Source organism: Corella eumyota, chromosome 6, assembly GCF_963082875.1.
Source record: "Corella eumyota chromosome 6, kaCorEumy4.1, whole genome shotgun sequence".
Taxonomy (NCBI): domain Eukaryota; kingdom Metazoa; phylum Chordata; class Ascidiacea; order Phlebobranchia; family Corellidae; genus Corella; species Corella eumyota.
This window is the reverse complement of record NC_137495.1, coordinates 8716990-8724121: the sequence shown is the minus strand read 5'-3', so window position 1 is coordinate 8724121 and position 7132 is coordinate 8716990. Positions and strand designations below refer to the sequence as shown.

The 7132-nt window shown below is 32.3% G+C and overlaps 6 non-coding genes and 1 pseudogene across 6 annotated transcripts in view; all 7 read right to left on the bottom strand.

Moving 5' to 3' along the window:
- Positions 1-3861: 3861 nt before the first annotated feature.
- LOC145758207 (U6 spliceosomal RNA) lies at positions 3862-3933 on the bottom strand (annotated as a pseudogene).
- Positions 3934-4376: 443 nt separating this feature from the next.
- Positions 4377-4485, bottom strand: LOC145758086 (U6 spliceosomal RNA). The gene has a single exon (XR_014286085.1). It is a non-coding gene; the product is annotated as a U6 spliceosomal RNA (small nuclear RNA).
- Positions 4486-4928: 443 nt separating this feature from the next.
- Positions 4929-5037, bottom strand: LOC145757989 (U6 spliceosomal RNA). The gene has a single exon (XR_014285994.1). It is a non-coding gene; the product is annotated as a U6 spliceosomal RNA (small nuclear RNA).
- Positions 5038-5480: 443 nt separating this feature from the next.
- LOC145758020 (U6 spliceosomal RNA) lies at positions 5481-5589 on the bottom strand. The gene has a single exon (XR_014286024.1). It is a non-coding gene; the product is annotated as a U6 spliceosomal RNA (small nuclear RNA).
- A 443-nt stretch (positions 5590-6032) lies between these two features.
- Positions 6033-6141, bottom strand: LOC145758099 (U6 spliceosomal RNA). The gene has a single exon (XR_014286097.1). It is a non-coding gene; the product is annotated as a U6 spliceosomal RNA (small nuclear RNA).
- Positions 6142-6584: 443 nt separating this feature from the next.
- LOC145758206 (U6 spliceosomal RNA) lies at positions 6585-6693 on the bottom strand. The gene has a single exon (XR_014286197.1). It is a non-coding gene; the product is annotated as a U6 spliceosomal RNA (small nuclear RNA).
- Positions 6694-7130: 437 nt separating this feature from the next.
- The window catches only part of LOC145757904 (U6 spliceosomal RNA), a 109-nt gene continuing 107 nt past the window's right edge, over positions 7131-7132 (bottom strand). Inside the window, exon 1 of the small nuclear RNA XR_014285915.1 lies at positions 7131-7132. This exon is cut by the window's right edge and continues 107 nt beyond it. This is a non-coding gene — a small nuclear RNA (U6 spliceosomal RNA).

Below are 7132 nucleotides of genomic sequence, written 5' to 3'. Positions count from 1 at the left end.
TCCATCATCTTCATCTCTTTCATTTCTATTTCCATCATCTCCATCTCCATTATCTCCATCTCCATCATCTCCATCTTCAACTCCATCATCTCCATCTCCATCATCTCCATCATCTCCATCATCTCCATCATCTCCATCATCTCCATCTCCATCATCTCCATCTCCATCATCTTCATCTCCATTATCTCCATCTCCATCATCTCTATCTCCATCATCTCCATCTCCATCATCTCCATCTCCATCATCTCCATCTCCATCATCTCCATCATCTCTATCTCCATCATCTCCATCTCCATCATCTCCATCATCTCCATCTCCATCATCTCCATCTCCATCATCTCCATCTCCATCATCTCCATCTCCATCATCTCCATCTCCATCATCTCCATCTCCATCATCTCCATCTCTATCATCTCATCTCCATCATCTCCATCTCCATCATCTCCATCTCCATCATCTCCATCTCCATCATCTCCATCTCCATCATCTCCATCTCCATCATCTCCATCTCCATCATCTCCATCTCCATCATCTCCATCTCCATCATCTCCATCTCCATCATCTCCATCATCTCCATCTCCATCATCTCCATCATCTCCATCTCCATCATCTCCATCTCCGTCATCCCCATCTCCATCATCTCCATCTCCATCATTTCCATCTCCATCATCTCCATCTCCATCATCTCCATCTCCATCATCTCCATCTCCATCATCTTCATCTCCATCATCTCCATCTCCATCATCTCCATCTCCATCATCTCCATCTCCATCATCTCCATCTCCATCATCTCCATCTCCATCATCTCCATCTCCATCATCTCCATCTCCATCATCTCCATCATCTCCATCATCTCCATCATCTCCATCATCTCCATCATCTCCATCTCCATCATCTCCATCATCTCCATCATCTCCATCATCTCCATCATCTCCATCATCTCCATCTCCATCATCTCCATCTCCATCATCTCCATCTCCATCATCTCCATCTCCATCATCTCCATCTCCATCATCTCCATCTCCATCATCTCCATCTCCATCATCTCCATCATCTCCATCTCCATCATCTCCATCTCCATCATCTCCATCTCCATCATCTCCATCATCTCCATCTCCATCATCTCCATTTCCATCATCTCCATCTCCATCATCTCCATCATCTCCATCTCCATCTCCATCATCTCCATCTCCATCTCCATCATCTCCATCTCCATCATCTCCATCTCCATCATCTCCATCTCCATCATCTCCATCTCCATCATCTCCATCTCCATCATCTCCATCTCCATCATCTCCATCTCCATCATCTCCATCTCCATCATCTCCATCTCCATCATCTCCATCATCTCCATCATCTCCATCATCTCCATCTCCATCATCTTCATCTCCATCTCCATCATCTCCATCTCCATCATCTCCATCTCCATCATCTCCATCTCCATCATCTCCATCTCCATCATCTCCATCTCCATCATCTCCATCTCCATCATCTCCATCTCCATCATCTCCATCTCCATCATCTCCATCTCCATCATCTCCATCTCCATCATCTCCATCTCCATCATCTCCATCTCCATCATCTCCATCTCCATCATCTCCATCATCTCCATCTCCATCATCTCCATCTCCATCATCTCCATCTCCATCATCTCCATCTCCATCATCTCCATCTCCATCATCTCCATCTCCATCATCTCCATTTCCATCTCCATCATCTCCATCTCCATCATTTCCATCTTCATCATCTCCATCTCCATCATCTCCATCTCCATCATCTCCATCTCCATCATCTCCATCTCCATCATCTCCATCTCCATCATCTCCATCTCCATCATCTCCATCTCCATCATCTCCTGTAGGAACTGTAGCTGCGGCTAGGTTAGTATGCAAGAGTGATTAGTTTACCAGAGATACTGCTCTTGCATAAAATAAATATATGTCTAATCAAATCATTTTTTTTAGATGCTTTGTTACTGGTGGCGAACCTGCCTTTTCTCTTTCACACAGTCGTGTGATGGAAGCAGTTTTGATTCGGCTCTGTAACAGGCACCTGGCACCGCAGAAAGCAACAGCGACTGTTCCATATTCTTCAAAATGGAAAGTTGTTGTTGAAAAATATAACACACTTCGTTTTAGTTTTTTGGACAGCACCTTGTCGGAAAAAACTGGACTGCAGCTGTTGCCTATTAATGCCACCACATTGATCAAATGGTAAATATAGTGTTCCCAAATAAAGCATGATAAATAGCATAAAAACTAAAGTATTATTCAGCTGGGTTTTAATTTGGGTACTTGATTTTTGAGTTTTAGTATCTGTTGAATACAGAACGTATCTTCAAAACAAAATTAGCAAAAAAAATGTTTTTTTAGGTACAAAGGCAGGATGCGAACGGGGACGCAAAAACTTCTCATGCAAGGCATATCTGTTCCGGATTTGGAAATCACTGCTGCCCAAGCAACACCGGGCTACTTGCGCCAACCATCCGCTCCACTGGAACATGGACATCAGGACATTGACATGCCCCTGGTCCCAGACACAGTTGGGGAGGCACGCAGGCGCAAAAAACGAGTAGAATTCGAATCAGAACCCTGCCTGCCATCAACCTCCCAAGAACATCCCGGTAATTACTGTTATTCAATTATTGTTTAAGTTTTTGAACTTGATAATACTACAATCTTACATCCAACTGTAAATTTTTTATGACAGCATCCAAGTTGTCGAGAACAACGAGTTATCGACATCGAAAGCGAATGGAACAAAGAGAGGATGCCATTGCTGCCTCATTAGGATTGCCACCACCTGTGCATCCTAAACCTCCCCGCCAACCCTACACTTGTAAAAAGTGCGGGCAGCCAGTATCAAAAGAAAGCGGCCATTCACAATTCTACGGCCAACTGTACTGCCCAGTTGACAATGACCAATCATTAAATGATTGGTTAGACTTGCGGCGCGCAGAAAGGAGAGCAAAAAAAAAAAATCTTTTGACATTGTTTTTTAACTACTTTTATAATGTTTTTTTTAGTTTTATAATATACCGATTAGTTTTTTGTTAATAAATTAACATTAGTTGTTGTTTTTTTAGTGAGAAAAGTTTTGGTATTTTTTTATATTATAAATATATGTCACTCCTTAAAAATATTTTTAAATATCGATCTTAACAGTTTGTTTTTGTTTTAGGAGGAACACATATGGCCGACAAAAAAATAAAAAAATTTATTTGTAGTGTAATTATTTATCTGTGCTTTTTGAACAAGTTTAATTTTTTCTTAAAAAATTTTATATTTTTTTGAAACCCCTTTTTTAAGCTGTAAAATGTTAATATTTTTAATTGCTTTTAACTAGTACTGTAATTTGTACTAAATTATTTGAAAATTTTGTTTAAAATGTTTTCCTTAACTTGTTTTTAAAAAAGTGATGTTTTTGATTGTTTTTTTATGTTTGTTTTCTTTTACAGTTAAATGATAAATTGTGTTTGTTACCGTCTATTGTTTTGTATCAAAAATTAATAAAATCAATTGTTAAAGTTATGTTATTTGTTTTAAATAAACTTTTAAATTTATGATTAAAGTCTAATTGTTGTGTTAGAAGTAATTTTAATATAAAAACTCTATAAAAGACAATTTAAATATATATGTTATAGGCGGTTTCCTGGCATGAAGGCGGTTTCCTGGCAAAAAAGTAAATTATTTTTTAAAATAAGCTTAATTAATGTATTAGATTAATTAAATTTCTAAAACGAAAAATCTTTCCCTAGTATGCTTAAAAATTGCGCCGCTTGCGGCGCAATTTTAATTTTTTTTTCTTTCTTTTCTTATCCCCCTATTTTCCCCCCTCGTAGAGAAGATTGTTTCCCAGCTTTTGCGCAGGGGCCATGCTAATCTTCTCTGTATCGTTCCAATTTTAGTATATGTACCGCTATTAAGCAAGTACGTTTACCTTGGTAAATAAAGTCACATTTAATCAAAAGCACTTTTAAAATATTCGCTTTGTTACAGACGCAAATTCTATACTTGCGACCATCACAAATGTTTGGAGGAATTTTATTGTTTTTGTTATTAAAACTCATTTTTTTCTTTATCATGTGATGTCAATAAAATTGTTATTGTCTTAGTATCTGTTTTGTTTTATATAAATTTTTTCAATTTTTTTACTTATAGCTTTTTTTGTACAATTTTAATAATACATTTTTGTTTAAATTTTTTTTTAACTTATTTATTATCAAAGAATTTTAAACCATATTTTATTTATCAAATAAATCTAGTCTGTTTTTTTATATTATGCTGTAACGATTATCGCCTAATCTTAGTTAAATTTTCATTTAGAAATCACAGATTTGTTTTTTCAAATTAAAAAAATTCTTTTTCAACGGTAATAAAATTATAGAACGCTTCATGATTTTGCGTGTCATCTTTGCGCAGGGGCCATGCTAATCTTCTCTGTATTGTTCCATTTTTAGTATATGTACCGCTATTAAGCAAGTACGTTTACCTTGGTAAATAAAGTCACCTTTAATCAAAAGCACTTTTAATATCTTCGCTTTGTTACACACAAAATTTCTATACTTGCGACCATCACAAGGGTTTGGAGGAATTTTATTGTTTTTATTATTAAAACTCATTTTTTTCTTTATCATGTGATGTCAATAAAATTGTTATTGTCTTAGTATCTGTTTTGTTTTATATAAATTTTTTCAATTTTTTTACTTATAGCTTTTTTTGTACAATTTTAATAATACATTTTTGTTTAAATTTTTTTCTAACTTATTTATTATCAAAGAATTTTAAACCATATTTTATTTATCAAATAAATCTAGCCTGTTTTTTTATATTATGCTGTAACGATTATCGCCTAATCTTAGTTAAATTTTCATTTGGAAATCACAGATTTGTTTTTTCAAATTAAAAAAATTCTTTTTCAACGGTAATAAAATTATAGAACGTTTCATGATTTTGCGTGTCATCTTTGCGCAGGGGCCATGCTAATCTTCTCTGTATTGTTCCAATTTTAGTATATGTACCGCTATTAAGCAAGTACGTTTACCTTGGTAAATAAAGTCACATTTAATCAAAAGCACTTTTAATATCTTCGCTTTGTTACACACAAAATTTCTATACTTGCAACCATCACAAGTCTTTGGAGGAATTTTATTGTTTTTATTATTAAAACTCATTTTTTTCTTTATCATGTGATGTCAATAAAATTGTTATTGATTTAGTATCTGTTTTGTTTTATAGAATTTTTTTCAATTTTTTTACTTATAGCTTTTTTTGTACAATTTTAATAATACATTTTTGTTTAAATTTTTTTTTAACTTATTTATTATCAAAGAATTTTAAACCATATTTTATTTATCAAATAAATCTAGTTTGTTTTTTTATATTATGCTGTAACGATTATCGCCTAATCTTAGTTAAATTTTCATTTAGAAATCACAGATTTGTTTTTTCAAACTAAAAAAATTCTTTTTCAACGGTAATAAAAATATAGAACGCTTCATGATTTTGCGTGTCATCCTTGCGCAGGGGCCATGTTTATCTTCTCTGTATTGTTCCAATTTTAGTATATGTACCACTATTAAGCAAGTACGTTTACCTTGGTAAATAAAGTCACCTTTAATCAAAAGCACTTTTAATATCTTCGCTTTGTTACACACAAAATTTCTATACTTGCGACCATCACAAGTGTTTGGAGGAATTTTATTGTTTTTATTATTAAAACTCATTTTTTTCTTTATCATGTGATGTCAATAAAATTGTTATTGTCTTAGTATCTGTTTTGTTTCATGTAAATTTTTTCAATTTTTTTACTTATAGCTTTTTTTGTACAATTTTAATAATACATTTTTGTTTAAATTTTTTTTTAACTTATTTATTATCAAAGAATTTTAAACCATATTTTATTTATCAAATAAATCTAGTCTGTTTTTTTATACTATGCTGTAACGATTATCGCCTAATCTTAGTTAAATTTTCATTTAGAAATCACAGATTTGTTTTTTCAAATTAAAAATATTCTTTTTCAACGGTAATAAAATTATAGAACGCTTCATGATTTTGCGTGTCATCTTTGCGCAGGGGCCATGCTAATCTTCTCTGTTTTGTTCCAATTTAAGTATATGTACCGCTATTAAGCAAGTACGTTTACCTTGGTAAATAAAGTCACCTTTAATCAAAAGCACTTTTAATATCTTCGCTTTGTTACACACAAAATTTCTATACTTGCGACCATCACAAGTGTTTGGAGGAATTTTATTGTTTTTATTATTAAAACTCATTTTTTTCTTTATCATGTGATGTCAATAAAATTGTTATTGTCTTAGTATCTGTTTTGTTTTATATAAATTTTTTCAATTTTTTTACTTATAGCTTTTTTTGTACAATTTTAATAATACATTTTTGTTTAAATTTTTTTTTAACTTATTTATTATCAAAGAATTTTAAACTATATTTTATTTATCAAATAAATCTAGTTTGTTTTTTTATATTATGCTGTAACGATTATCGCCTAATCTTAGTTAAATTTTCATTTAGAAATCACAGATTTGTTTTTTCAAATTAAAAAAATTCTTTTTCAACGGTAATAAAAATATAGAACGCTTCATGATTTTGCGTGTCATCCTTGCGCAGGGGCCATGTTTATCGCCCCGGTATTGTTCCAATTTTAGTATATGTACCGCTATTAAGCAAGTACGTTTACCTTGGTAAATAAAGTCACATTTAATCAAAAGCACTTTTAATATCTTCGCTTTGTTACACACAAAATTTCTATACTTGCGACCATCACAAGTGTTTGGAGGAATTTTATTGTTTTTATTATTAAAACTCATTTTTTTCTTTATCATGTGATGTCAATAAAATTGTCATTGTCTTAGTATCTGTTTTGTTTGATATAATTTTTTTCAATATTTTTACTTATAGCTTTTTTGTACAATTTTAATAATACATTTTTGTTTAAATTTTTTTTAACTTATATAATATCAAATAATTTTAAACCATATTTTATTTATCAAATAAATCTAGTTTGCTTTTATATTATGCTGTAACGATTATCGCCCAAACTAGTTAAATTTTTATTTAGAAATCACAGATTTGTTTTTTAAATTAAAAAAACTCTTTTTCAACGGTAATAA